Here is a 14,950-nt window from a genome sequence, read left to right as displayed (position 1 = left end):
GCCATCTATGAAAAGCCCACAGCAAATATTATTCTCAAGGGGAAAAACTGAGAGCTTTTCCCCAAAGGTCAGGAACGTGGCAGGGATGTCCACTATCACTGCTGCTATTCAATACAGTACTAGAAGTCCTAGCCTCAGCAATCAGACAACAAAAAGAAATTAAAGGCATTCGAATGAGCAAAGAAGTCAAACTCTCACTCTTTGCAGATGATAGGATACTTTATGTGGAAAATCCAAAAGACTCCACTCCAAACCTCTAGAACTCATATCGGACCTCAGTAAAGTGTCAGGATATAAAATCAGTGCAAACAGTTGCATTTCTATACAACAACAGCAAGAGAGAAGAAAGAGAAATTAAGAAGTCGATCCCATTTACAATTTCACCCAAAACCACAAGATAACTAGAAATAAACCTAATCAAATAGGCAAAGAATCTATACTCAGAAAACTATAAAGTACTCATGAAAGTAATTGAGGAAGACACAAAGAAATGGAAAAATGTTCCAAGCTCATAAATTAGAAGAACAAATATTGTTAAAATGTCTATGCTACCTAAAGCAATCTATATGTTTAATCCAATCCCTATCAAAATACCATCATTTTTTCAAAGAAATGGAAGAAATAATCCTAAATTTTATATGGAAGCATAAAAGACCCCAAATAGCCAGAGGAATGTTGAAAAAGAAAGCCAAAGTTGGTGGCATCACAATTCCAGACTTCAAGCTCTATTACAAAGCTGTCATCATCATGATAGAATTTCCTTACTACTTACAGCCCACTGACAAGTCCTTGAAACAGGCAGAGTGATATTCCCCTAGGGACTCAATTGCCTGAACATAGACACTTTGCTAAGGCAAAAGACAACCTTAGCCTGACCCCAGGATCCTGTAAGTTTACTTTAACATGTAAAAATTCCTTTGGAGGGGCGCCTGGGTGGCTCAGTGGGTTAAGCCGCTGCCTTCGGCTCAGGTCATGATCTCAGGGTCCTGGGTTCGAGTCCCACATCGGGCTCTCTGCTCAGCAGGGAGCCTGCTTCCTCCTCTCTCTCTCTGCCTGCCTCTCTGCCTACTTGTAATCTCTCTCTGTCAAATAAATAAATAAAATCTTTAAAAAAAATAAAAAAAAATAAAAAAAATAAAAATTCCTTTGGAAACTTCCTTTATCCCTACCCACCCCCTCCAAGATACATGTTGGCAATCATCCCCCAAGTGTATGATCTATTGATATACAACCAAAGGGTCTCACTGAGTGAGGAATAGGCAGGCCTAGGTAAGGAGACACATGTAGAGGACTATGTGATCAGGCTCACAGAAATCCCAGAAATGCTGAGGCATAACAAAACCAGAGATAAAGGAAAAAAACAGACCATCCTGCCCTGGCATCCGAGGTGGCATCTTTTTATAACTGTCACCAGGTGACCAATAAAGGATAACCAAACCCCCCCAAAAGAAGTAAACCCTTAAAGATATTATCACCAGTCCTTACTGAAACCAAGACATCACAAAATTTTAAGCCACAAGCTCCGTGGTCAGCTCTAAATAAAAGACTATCTATTGGTGGAGACCCATGTTGGCAAACTGGTCAGAGGGGTCTTCTTACTCTTGAGAGTTTTTTCTGTATCCTTGCTTAACAAAACTCTATTGCTTTGCTCACTCTCCTTTATCTGTGAGATTCATTCTTTGACTCTGTGGGACAAGAACCTCACTCTTCTGCTTCAGTATGACCCAGAAAAGGGGATGTTAAGGATGTATCCAAGAGATATGAAAACATATGTGACACAAAACCTCTAAACAAATGTGGCTGCCAAGGGCTGGGGTCGGAGGAGAAATGGAGACTGACCACTATTGAGCATGGGATTTCTCTTCCATGGCAATGAAAACATTCTGGAATTAAGGAGTTGTTATGGTTGTGTACCTTTAAGAATGTTTTAAAAGCTGATCAACTGTACATTTTAAAAGGATGTATATATTATAAATCATAATTCAATAAAAATTAACAAATTACATAAATATACTAAACACAGTGATTAAAAAGTAGGAATTGTTAGATTGGGAGTAAAATAATGTACCTTAAATGAAAATGCTTAAGAAGGCTAAAAGGATGAAAAATGATACAAGCCAACTATCAACATAAAAAAGCAAGTTTGTGAATATCAAAGTATATTCCAATACCAAGTATATGACAAGAGATAAAGGAGAAAATTTTATGATTTATTAAGAGCATACAAAAATCCTAAATACACATAGACCTAATTGTAGAATACAAAAATTCATGAAGCAAAAATTGACATAAGAAGAACAAGGAAATACACAGTGGTAGTAAATTTAACAACACACGCTCGGTAACTGATATAATACACAAACTTATAAAAAGAGAGAGAAAAGCTTGTGCTATCCATCAATTTGACCAAGTTGACTGTACAAAACACTAAGCCTGAAAACGAGTCCATATAAAACGAGTGCATATAACACATTCTTGTCAAGTACAGAGGGACTGTTCACTGAGAGAGCATATATTTGATAACACAAGTCTCAATAAATTTCCAAAGAATAAAAACTTAGGAGAGTATGATATTAAGCAAGGAAAATTCTATAGATCAGAACCTCTTATAAAACTGCATGACATAGAGGGGCCTGGTGGCTCAGTTGGCTAAGTGCCTGCCTTCAGCTCAGGTCATGATCCCAGGGTCCTGGGATTGAGCCCCGCATCGGGCTCGCTGCTCAGTGGGGACCCTGCTTCTCCCTCTGTCTCTGCCCTTGCCCCTCTCCTTACCCCTCCTCCTGCCCGCATGCACTCACTCTCAGTCTGTCAAATAAATAAACAAAATCTTAAAAAAAAAAAAGAAAGACATCTCATATTTTTTTCATAATAAATTAGCAAATAGAATGCAGAATTGTATAAAATAAATAGCGTACCATGAGCAAATGACGTCTATCCCAGGTTCGCTTTACATTAAAAAATCAAACAATGCACACATCAATAAAAGAAAGAACAAGAACCATATGATACTCTCAATAGATGCTGAAAAAGCATTTGACAAAGTGCAGCACCCCTTCCTGACCAAAACTCTTCAGAGTGTAGCAACAGAGGGCACATACCTCAATATTATCAAAGCCATCTATGAAAAACCCACTGCAAATATCATTCTCAATGGAGAAAAACTGAAAGCTTTTCCGCTAAGGTCAGGAACATGGCAGGGATGTCCATTATCACCACTGCTATTCAACATAGTACTAGAAGTCCTAGCCTCAGCAATCAGACAACAAAAGGAAATTAAAGGCATCCAAATCGGCAAAGAAGAAGTCAAACTATCACTCTTCACAGATGATATGATACTGTATGTGGAAAACCCAAAAGACTCCACTCCAAAACTGCTAAAACTTGTACAGGAATTTAGTAAAGTGTCAGGATATAAAGTCAATGCACAGAAATCAGTTGCATTTCTCTATACTAACAACAAGACAGAAGAAAGAGAAATTAAGGAGTCAATCCCATTTACAATTGCACCTAAAACCATAAGATACCTAGGAATAAACCTAATCAAAGAAAACTATACTCAGAAAACTATAAAGTACTCATGAAAGAAGTTGAGGAAGTCACAAAAAAAATGGAAAAATGTTCCATGCTCCTGGATTGGAAGAATAAACATTGTGAAAATGTCTATGCTACCTAAAGCAATCTACACATTTAATGCAATTCCTATCAAAGTACCATACATCTTTTTCAAGGAAATGGAACAAATAATCCTAAAATTTATATGGAACCAGAAAAGACCTCGAATAGCCAAAGGAATATTGAAAAAGAAAGCCAAAGTTGGTGGCATCACAATTCCGGACTTCATGCTCTATTACAAAGCTGTCATCATCAAGACAGCATGGTACTGGCACAAAAACAGACACATAGATCAATGGAACAGAATAGAAAGCCCAGAAATAGACCCTCAACTCTACGGTCAACTAATCTTTGACAAAGCAGGAAAGAATATCCAATGGAAAAAAAGACAACCTCTTCAATAAATGGTGTTGGGAAAATTGGACAGCCACATGCAGAAAAATGAAATTGGACCATTTCCTTACACCACACACAAAAATAGACTCAAAATGGATGAAGGACCTCAATGTGAGAAAGGAGTCCATCAAAATCCTTGAGGAGAACACAGGCAGCAACCTCTTCGACCTCAGCCACAGCAACACCTTCCTAGGAACATCACCAAAGGCAAGGGAAGTAAGGGCAAAAATGAACCATTGGGATTTTATCAAGATCAAAAGCTTTTGCACAGCAAAGGAAACATTTAACAAAATCAAAAGACAACTGACAGAATGGAGAAGATATTTGCAAATGACATATCAGATAAAGGACTAGTGTCCAAAATCTATAAAGAACTTAGCAAACTCAACACCCAAAGAACAAATAATCCAATCGAGAAATGGGAAGAAGACATGAACAGACATTTCTGCAAAGAAGACATCCAGATGGCCAACAGACACATGAAAAAGTGCTCCATATCACTCGGCATCAGGGAAATACAAATCAAAACCACAATAAGATATCACCTCACACCAGTCAGAATGGCTAAAATTAACAAGTCAGGAAATGACAGATGCTTGCGAGGATGCGGAGAAAGGGGAACCCTCCTACATTGTGGTGGGAATGCAAGCTGGTGCAACCACTCTGGAAAACAGCATGGAGGTTCCTCAAAATGTTGAAAATAGAACTGCCCTATGACCCAGCAATTGCACTACTGGGTATTTACCCTAAAGATACAAACGTAGTGATCCAAAAGGGCACGTGCACCCGAATGTTTATAGCAGCAATGTCCACAATAGCCAAACTATGGAAAGAACCTAGATGTCCATCAACAGATGAATGGACAAAGAAGAAGTGGTATATATACACCATGGAATACTATGCAGCCATCAAAAGAAATGAAATCTTGCCATTTGCGACAACGTGGATGGAACTAGAGGGTATTATGCTTAATGAAATAAGTCAAGCGGAGAAAGACAACTATCATATGATCTCCCTGATATGAGGAAGTGGTGATGCAACATGGGGGGTTAAGGGGGTAGGAGAAGAATAAATGAAACAAGATGGGATTGGGAGGAAGACAAATCATAAGTGACTCTTAATCTCACAAAACAAACTGAGGGTTGCTGGGGGGAGGGGGGCTGGGAGAAGGGGGGTGAGGTTATGGACATTGGGGAGGGTATGTGCTATGGTGAGTGCTGTGAAGTGTGTAAACCTGGTGATTCACAGACCTGTACCCCAGGGGATAAAAATATATTATATGTTTATAAAAAAATTAAAAATTAAAAAAAAAGATTAAAAAAAAAGTCAAGCTAGGCAAGGTAAAGCAACATACTTGAGAAACAATTACTGAGTGGTAGGACCACTGTTCAAAGCCAGATCTTGTGACCCCCCCCACCCAAAAAAAAATATTTTATCAATTTCACCATGTTTTCTTAGACCTATTTCCCTGTCTCTAATAAAAAAGTATTAATCAAAAAAAATCAAAAAATGCAATTAACCAAGTTAAGACAATTTAGGAAAATAATTACATGGTTATCTCAATAAATTCATAAGAGGTATTTCAACAGAAATTGATGTGCATTTATGAATACGAACACTCAGCACATTAGGAATAGAAGGAAACTCTCAAACTGATAAGCAGGATTTATAAAAAGCTAATGTTAACATCATACTTTGCATTGAAAGATAAATATCCAAATATCTTTCCTGCTAACACCAAGAAAAAAAGAAGTATATCCATTTTGCTACTTACTTCAACATGGTGTTGAAAGTTCTAAACTACAATAAAACAAAACAAAAAAACAAACACACACACACACACACTCACTCACTTTGGAAAAGAAAAAGTAAATCTGCTTGTGTTCATACATTTTGTTTAACTATAAAATACTAAGGAAACTACATTTATAGACATACTCCCCCACACACATACAGGGTAGCTACTTTTCTGATAAATTTAGCAAACTCAAGAGTATTCAAGGACAATATTTGAAAACTTAATGCATTTCAACATACTAGCAACAAAAAATTAAAAATAAAATTAAGACACTGAACAATACTATGTTTGATGGCATCAAGAAGCCTAAATAATTGGGAATAAATTTGAAGAAAGATGTGTAAAGATCTCTTTACTGAAAACTATAAACCACTGCTTGGAAAATTAAAAAGAGCAAAACAGAAAAAGCTATAGCACATTTGAAAATTGAAAGTGACCACAAAATTATCCTCTTCCTTCAAATTGATCCACAGAGTATATAGAATTCCAATCGACTTTACAGATTAACAGGCTGATTCTAAAAAAAATTATTTGAAAATCACCAGTGACTTACAATAGCCAACATAGTTTTAGAAAAGAAGAAGAAGAAGAAGAAGAAGAAGATGACGACGAAGGAGAAGGAGAAGGAGAGAAAGAAGAAGGAGAAGGAGAAGGAGTAGGAGAAGGAGAAGAAGAAGGAAGAAGGAAGAAGGAGAAAGTCGTCCAGCCGCCAGAGGCTGGACTCGTGAAAATTATTCCTACACCTTGAGAACTAGTTAAGGAACATCTAGTATCTGCTTGACTGAATTTCACACAAAATCCCGTGGAGCAGTGAATCCTGTGTGTCTCCAGCTTCGTTTTTGAATATATGGTCGTTTGTTTTGTTTTGTTGGTTTTAATGCCTGTCCCATCATTGTGTGTGTGATGGGGAAATAGCACATTTTTATAGTTTCACATAACTACAGAGAAAAATAATTATATTTAAGGTTATGAACTTAAGGACTTATATCCAAAGAGCTTCATCTACACTTGGACTTGGAATAGATAATGAGATCCAGTATTTTGAGCTAAAACTATAATGGAATGATACTTGCAAAACTTTGGGTAGGGATGAGTGTATTTTGTAGGAGGAATATGAATCCCTAGGTTGTCAAGGGCAGATGAGAGTGGGTAGCCACTGGAATTTCCTATAATAATTGCTGCCCCAATCATTTACACACATATATAATTTACACACATATGTAAATTCTTCTTAAGTGTGGGTGAGACATAGTAACTCCTAACTAGATATGTGATGGGTTGTCATTCTGAAAAATAGATTATAAAAAGACACTGGCTTCCGTAATGCTGTGCATTCTTGTCATCCGTAACTCTACTGTACTTTCTCTTTCCCTCTTGGTGCTCTGGGAGAGGCAAGCTGCTTGTATGTGAATCCCTATAAAAAATCTCACAGGACAAGAAACTGATGTGTCCAGCCAGTAGCCAGCGTGAACCTGAAGTTTACTAACAGACATGTGAGTGAACTTGGATGTGAATTCCCTGCATGATTTATCCCTGAGATAGCTCCAGTCCCACCGGATAATACCTGCTGTTTTAAGTCACTGAATTTTTGAGCAATAATGAATGCACTAATGATGCATAAGGATGTATATCAAAACAGAATGCTGAATGAAATCAGAAATCAGCTAAATAGTACATATATTGATTCCATTTGCTAAATACGTAGAATATAAATGTGTAGACATGCAAAGTATAAGCTGTAGTTAGAGAAATCAAATCAGTGGTTGTTGGAACCAAAGGTATAAGTTAGTGACTACAATATTTTCATTATCTTTATTGAGATGATTTATAAAGTTTCAAAGGTCATTAAGCATGCACTTTATATATCCTTATATGCCACATAAATGTACCTCTTTTATTGTTAATAATTATAAAAATTTATTAAGCACCAGGGCGCCTGGGTGGCTCAGTGGGTTAAGCCTCTGCCTTCGGCTCAGGTCATGGTCTCAGGGTCCTGGGATCGAGCCCCGCATCGGGCTCTCTGCTCAGCAGGGAGCCTGCTTCCCTTCCTCTCTCTCTGCCTGCCTCTCTACCTACTTGTGATCTCTGTCTGTCAAATAAATAAATAAAAATATTTTAAAAAATTTTAAGCACCAAGAGTATACTGCAATGGTTGCTATATAAAACATAATTATCAATACAGCCTCCTTGTCATTGAGCTTACAATAAAAAAATACAATGCAACAAGAATGCTATAAGCCCATTTCAAATTTCCTTAATTTTGAGATGATTGCTTTAGTAAATGAGTGAGGTAAAATGACTTGTTCTTTCGGGTACAATGTTAACAAGGCTTTGAACGTGATCTAAAGAATGTTTTACTTATACCCACACATTTCCCTCAATTATATTAGGATTGGTAAAAAAGAGAATATTTGTAAGTTTGGTAAGGACAATTAATTACATCATATTGCTTTGCAGGACCTTAAACTTTAAATTTTAAAATAAACTGTTTAGCTTCAAAAGTGAAGTTTTATGAGTTTTCTATAGCTTGTTAGATAAAGAAATACTCGAATTATTTTCCATTCTGTATTTTCATTGGATCTAATTGGACATCTTTAAAATGTTCCATCTAATCCCTTATAAAACTAGGGCTCTTCAATCAATTCACTGTAATCTGGAGCAAACTTTGGCAAAATAGAACATGACTGTCAGTCTTTCTCTTACAAAAAATTAAAAGCTACATTTATTTTTCACTTACTATACTCCTCCAAATGTCCATGCCCTATTACATTATTTTACTTAAAAAATGGATTTTGCTAATGCAAGTAAATTAAAAGAGATTGTCCTTTATTATCCCAGTGTGCCCAATGTAACAAGTGTTTTGGTAAGATACGTAGGGGGAGTCAGATAAAAGATAGGATTAAAGAAGCAGAGAGTCAATGGAAGAGACAGACATGTGGAGACTCTATGTTGCTTGGCTTACAGATTTTAGAATGGGCTACAATCTGAGGAAAAGAGGAAGCATCTTAAAATCTTGAAGAGAAACAGATTTTCCCCTAGAGTGTCCAAAATGAATGCAACCATGTCAATACCTTAATTTTAGAACTTATGACCTCCAGAACTCTAAGATAATAAATTTGTTATTTAGTCCACTAAGTTGATGATAATTTGTTATAGCAGCAGTAGGAAGATGATAAGTTGTATATGTCATACTTCCTGTCAAAATATTAACATATTTTAAGTAACTTTTGAGGTAAACATTATTATTATGCTTATATTGTTTAAATTAACAAGCTGAATCTTTTTGTTAATTTGTCCAAAGTTATAAAGCTATTAATTAAGAGATTTTTAGATTTGAATACTTTAATTTCAGAACCTGGAGGCTTACACTTTAAACAAATGACATTTCTGTACACACACATACATAGTTATTGAAAAGACTAAATGAGCACTGGGTGTTGTATGTAAATGATGAATAACTAAATTCTACTCCTGAAGCCAATATTCACATTATATGTTAACTAACTAGAATTTAAATAAAAATCTAAAAAAGACTAAATGTATAAAACTGTAGACATACTTTCATATCTTTTGCAATAATCATATATTAAAAAGCAAACTTAAGATTAAACGATAATGATATGTCTCCTTTTAAATAAATGTTAACAATTGGAGGCTGATGAATTATTATACAATATTTCCATATATTTTCTTCTCATATTCATAATGTACCTTGTATAATTTATAGAGATCTCATCTATATGCATGATTGGAGGAGCATATACATGATTCTTGGGTCTGCTTCATATTTTAGAGGCTATACACACTGAACAATTACTAAACACCAGCTAACTTAAACAACTAGTAAGAATCAGGTTATATAAGAGTAACTATAAATGCAAGAGCAAAAAAAGTGTCATTCATGCTTAAGTTCCAGAGCCTATAGAACAAGATCAAATCAGGAGTAGTCTAAGGGGGTAGAGTACAGCTTATGTCCTTGAATGCCATGTCAAACACTTTAAAGTTTTTGCTGAAAAAAAGAAAAACAATCTGTGAAAATGTGCTGACCTTGAAAGGAAGATATCTATAGAGAGCACACACCAAAGACAGTAACACAATTTAATTCTAGGGAGATAGAGCAAGGTGGAATTTAAGTTAAAAGAAGCAAAGCTGTAGAAAACCTGGCAAGTTAAGAGTCCTGTATTAAAATAAAAAGCATGTGTGTTTGGGAGGGGGCAGTTTCAAGATGCAACATGGGGACACATTACAGAGACAGTAAATAGGCATCATATTACAAAATTAGAAATGGACTGATTTTATAACACAAGAAATAGGAATAAGTAGAGTCAAGGGTGGCAGTCTGTTTATTATCTTGAGAACCAAGGAGATAATTATGCCTTTTACAGTTTAAAAATAATTTAGGAGATACTGAAGGGTAGGTGATGGTTTTAATATAGAAGATGATATGACAGTTGGGGCTTACTGAGTTTTGAGCTATCTAGAAACTCATAAATAGATCTGGATAGTTGACAGGTAAGTGGGACACCAAAAATAAAAGATATTTATAAATCTAAAGGCTTTTATAGATAGTAATTAAATTCAGAAAACAGGTAAGAGAACGAAGAACCCTTCTAAAAACTTGGAACCACTGATACTTCTAGACAGAGCTGATACACACACACACACACACATACATTAAAAAATAACAGAAGAAAAACAAAACAAAACAAAAAAGAACTTTCTGGAGAGTTTCGTGAAACTCTTTCTCTTTTCAACCAGATCTAGGATATCACTTGGAGATATTGCTGGTCTTTGGGAATCTCTCCAAAACAATATGAGTTCGGGATGGTGGGAGTTGATGAGAAGCTGAAGCAGAAAGACGCCTGGCCTTCAGAGCTCACCAGCCATGGCTCAAAATTCTTGGAGCCTGGACAGGAATATGTGGGCGTCAGGGTGGGCAACCTGAGCCAAGGTGGCAGATGCTGGGAAGCAGGGCAGGAGCAGCAATGAATCAGAAAAGCCAGTAGCCAGAAGGGACAAGGAGTCAGACCGGAACAACAGGCTGCCAGGATGAAGATGCTTGGAATGTTTACTCCCCTCCCACTCTGCCGAAATTAGCGGGAGAGAGTTGAGTTGAGGCAGTCAGGGGCAGGGGCGTGCCCCTATGACCAGCTGAATCAGACGCACATGCTCTATGGAAGAAAGTTTCACTAGGTGGGGCCCGTAGGAATAGGATCTATGAAAACTAAGCATGTCTTCACAACAACATCAAAACATATGAAACGCATGAAAAGGCAGACCAACAGAAGTGAGAACTGAAGTTGAGAAACAACTGATTTTTAATGATCAAAAACTGCAGATGTACAATCAGACCACAGAAAAATTACACGGCACAGAGTGATTAGAAAAATACAGGCTGCAAGTACAAAGATGCTCAGATAACAAGAAACCATGAGGAATGAGCAGGCTTTTGAAAAATACCATCTGGAAGTAAAAAAAAATAAAAATACAGGAATCAAACTTTTCACAGATGAATTGAGCAGTGGATTTGACACAGTGAAGAAAATCAGAGTACACTGGAAGGGAAGGGCATAATGAGTAGAATCAAAGAGAAGTGAAAGCAAGTTTGCTTTTCTACCTTCCAGACATATCCCTGTTTCTGGCAAACACTACAGTATTAGGTATCGGACTTGAAGACTTAGGACTCCCTAAGTGACTTCAAAGTCACTTAGGGAGTGGAGGAGGGATCACTGCCTAGAGTAGGAACAGATAGATGCAGAACACCAGGAACGGTTCATTTGTTATTTATTGACATGATCTACTCATAGGTACTCAAAACTGAAGAAAAAAGGAAAAGAGAAGGTTGGGAGAGAAAGAGGAAAGGATGAAGAGAAGGAGAGAGAAAACAGAGGGAATGGGGAAAAATTCAAGCAGGGACTAGCGATAATACCAGGATCATCTTAAAATGGAGGAAGAACCATGGAGTAATGAAAAGTTTCATATACTGTCAGTGGTCTAATTTAGAAAATTAGTAGACAACAGCTGGTTATATTTACATAAATAAGCCCACGGACTTTTCTTATGTAGAAACCATATTAATATATGATTTATATATATATTAATATTATAATAATATATTAATACAATACATGATTATATATTAATCATATTAATATATGTAATATTACGTATTAATATATGTAAATACAACAGCTGGTTATATTTACATAAATAAGCCCACGGACTTTTCTTATGTAGAAACCATATTAATATATGATTTATATATACTAATATATGATTATATATTATATATATTATTACTATATTAAAATATGTAAAATATATGTAAAATATATTTGTAAATAAATATGTAAATATATGTTAAATATATATGTAAAATATATTAAAATATTATTACTATATTAAAATATGTCTTTAGAATGGGTATTTTGGAGTATATCTCTGCAGTATTGAATAATGGAAATATCCTATCCTTTCAATTTCTTTCACTCAAAATGTATAAATAGTAGCAATTAATAGTCAAGATAGTCCTGGGGTAAAGACCTGTGATGCCAGTAAATCACTTCTTATAATGCTCAGTAAAAATAGACCAGTGCTTCAAAAGTAGATATTCATAAAATATTATATAACAGAATACTTTGGCAGTCACATATTTTTACACAAATGTTGAAAAAGAAAATGCAAATATAATGCAAAAATAGGTTTACATGGATAAATGGGTTCCTGTTGTTTTGTTTCTCTTTCTACACTATGCATATTAAAAGTGATAGATGTTCACAGGTTAAAAAGCAATGTGATTTGGACAGGTTAGTCGTTACAAATTGAGCTCAAATGTACTGCTATGCCAGTACAGATGGTGTCTAAATAATGACCTGAGACAACCGAAGGAAGAATCAAATGGGTTGGTGTGGGCCACCGTCTGCTTATCTAGCGCATCCAAAAACCTACGGCATGAAGAATCGGGCATTGTGTTTCAAAGACTTAATGGTCTAAGTGGTTGGCACTATGAGAAGCATTGAGATGAAAGTTCCATTCCTCCTTGATCAAAGTAAAAACAGGTAGAGAATCACCCAGTAAATATGGCTCTAAGTTTTCATGTAGACTAACCTTTATCTCTTCTGTGCTTCTAAAGTAAAGTAGGTATTAGAACAGAAGTTCTTTAAAACACTAGAGATCTTTTATAAAGGATGCTTTAAAAATAATTAAAATTTATTTTTTTTAATTGTATTTATTTATTTGACAGAGAGAGACACAGCGAGAGAGGGAACGCAAGCAGGGGGAGTGGGAGAGGCAGAAGCAGGCTCTCCACCGAGCAGGGAGCCCAATGTGGGGCTTGTTCCCAGGACCCTAGGATCATAACCTGAGCCAAAGGCAGATGCTTAATGACTGAGCCAACCAGGTGCCCCAAAATATTTAAAATTTCTAAAATTAATTAGAACGTTAGCCAGCTCATGATGAGAAAGAGAGGGTAAAATTCTTCAATACTTGGAATGAAAGAACATAATTTAAGTTTTACAAATAGTAAAAGAATATGAGGATATATGAACAACTTTCTTCCAATAAATTCAGCAACTTATGAAATGAACAAATTCCTTGAAGATACAAATTACCAAATTTCATTCAAGAAGATACGTACTACAAGTAGCCCTGATCTACTAAAACTTGAATTTGTAATTTGAACTTTTTAAAAAGATATGTAACATATGAAAAGACCTTCAGGCTCAGATGACTTCACTGGTAAATTCAATCAAACACACAAAAAAATAAATGAATTAATAAAAATATTAACAATTCTATCCAAACTATTCCAGGAAATTGAAAGAGTGAACTAAAATTTATTTTCCAACTCATTTCCACTATTATTCTGATACTAAAGTAAGACAAAGATTTAACCATAGAAGTATAAATAAATATCATTTGTGGGCACAAATTCTAAAGAATATTTCAGAGAATCAAAGTGAGCAATGTCTTAAAAAACTAATACATCATGACCAAGTTGAGAATATCTCAGGAATGCGATGCAGATTTAACATTTGAAAATCAAATGTAATTCAGTGCATCAAGCTAAGAAAAAATATAAATATTTCAATAGACACACATAAGCGTTTGCCAAAATCTAACATCCATTTTTGATAAAAACCGTAAAATAGAAACAGAAGGAAGCATATTCAACCTGACAAAGGGAATCTATGAAAAATTTCATCTACCTTGTGATTATGAAAGATGAATGTTTTCCTCCTAAGATCAGGAACATAACAAAGGTATATGTGATCACCACCTGTATTTAACATTTTATGTAAAATTTTAGACAAGGAAATAAAATAGAAAATACAAATATGATGTCTCTGTATTAGAAAATGATATGTAAACCTGTGTGAATTCACAGATGATCATATTATCTATGATAATATGTTGATTCCATGATAATATGTTCTTAAAAAAGAACACTGAATCAACAAACATGCTATTGGAAATTATAAGACAATTTAGTCAGATGGAAGACTATGAGCTCAAGATACAAAAATATCATTTTTATCCCTGTAAACAAATAACCAACAAACAAAAATTAAAATCAAAATATATATTTTAAAAATAGTATCAGGGTATAATGTAATTAGGAACAAATGTTGAAAAAATATGAGATTAGTACATGGCTAAGAGAAATTAAACATGGCCAAAAAAAAAATAAGAAAAAGAAAATCTTATTATAGAGAAAAAATCCTGAGTAATGGGTCAGAACACTCAATCAAAATTATGTTAAATCAATTATGTTAACCCATCTGCTTCACATAATTCCATTCAAAATCCCAGTAAGGGGCACCTGGGTGGCTCAGTGGGTTAAAGCCTCTGCCTTCGGCTCAGGTCATGATCTTAGGGTCCTGGGATCTAGGCCCGCGTCGGGCTCTCTGCTCAGCGGGGAGCCTGTTTCCTCCTCTCTCTGCCTGCCTCTCTGCCTACTTGTGATCTCTGTCTGTCAAATAAATAAATAAAAATCTTTAAAAAATAAAAAAATAAAAACAAACAAACAAACAAAAAAAAACAAAATCCCAGTAGGATTTTTTCTGTAAATCAGTAACCTGGTCCTAAGTTTCAAATGATAATGCAAAGAACCAAGAACAGCCAAGATAATATTGAAAAAGAGAG

The 14,950-nt window shown here is 35.3% G+C and overlaps 1 protein-coding gene across 4 annotated transcripts in view; it reads right to left on the bottom strand.

Moving 5' to 3' along the window:
- CDH18 (cadherin 18) overlaps positions 1-14,950 on the bottom strand; it is a 339,165-nt gene that overhangs the window by 272,587 nt on the left and 51,628 nt on the right. The gene's annotated exons all lie outside the window — the stretch shown is intronic.

This window comes from Neovison vison, chromosome 1, assembly GCF_020171115.1.
Source record: "Neovison vison isolate M4711 chromosome 1, ASM_NN_V1, whole genome shotgun sequence".
Lineage (NCBI taxonomy): Eukaryota > Metazoa > Chordata > Mammalia > Carnivora > Mustelidae > Neogale > Neogale vison.
The sequence above is the reverse complement of the archived record's forward strand: the minus strand, read 5'-3'. Positions and strand labels throughout refer to the sequence as shown.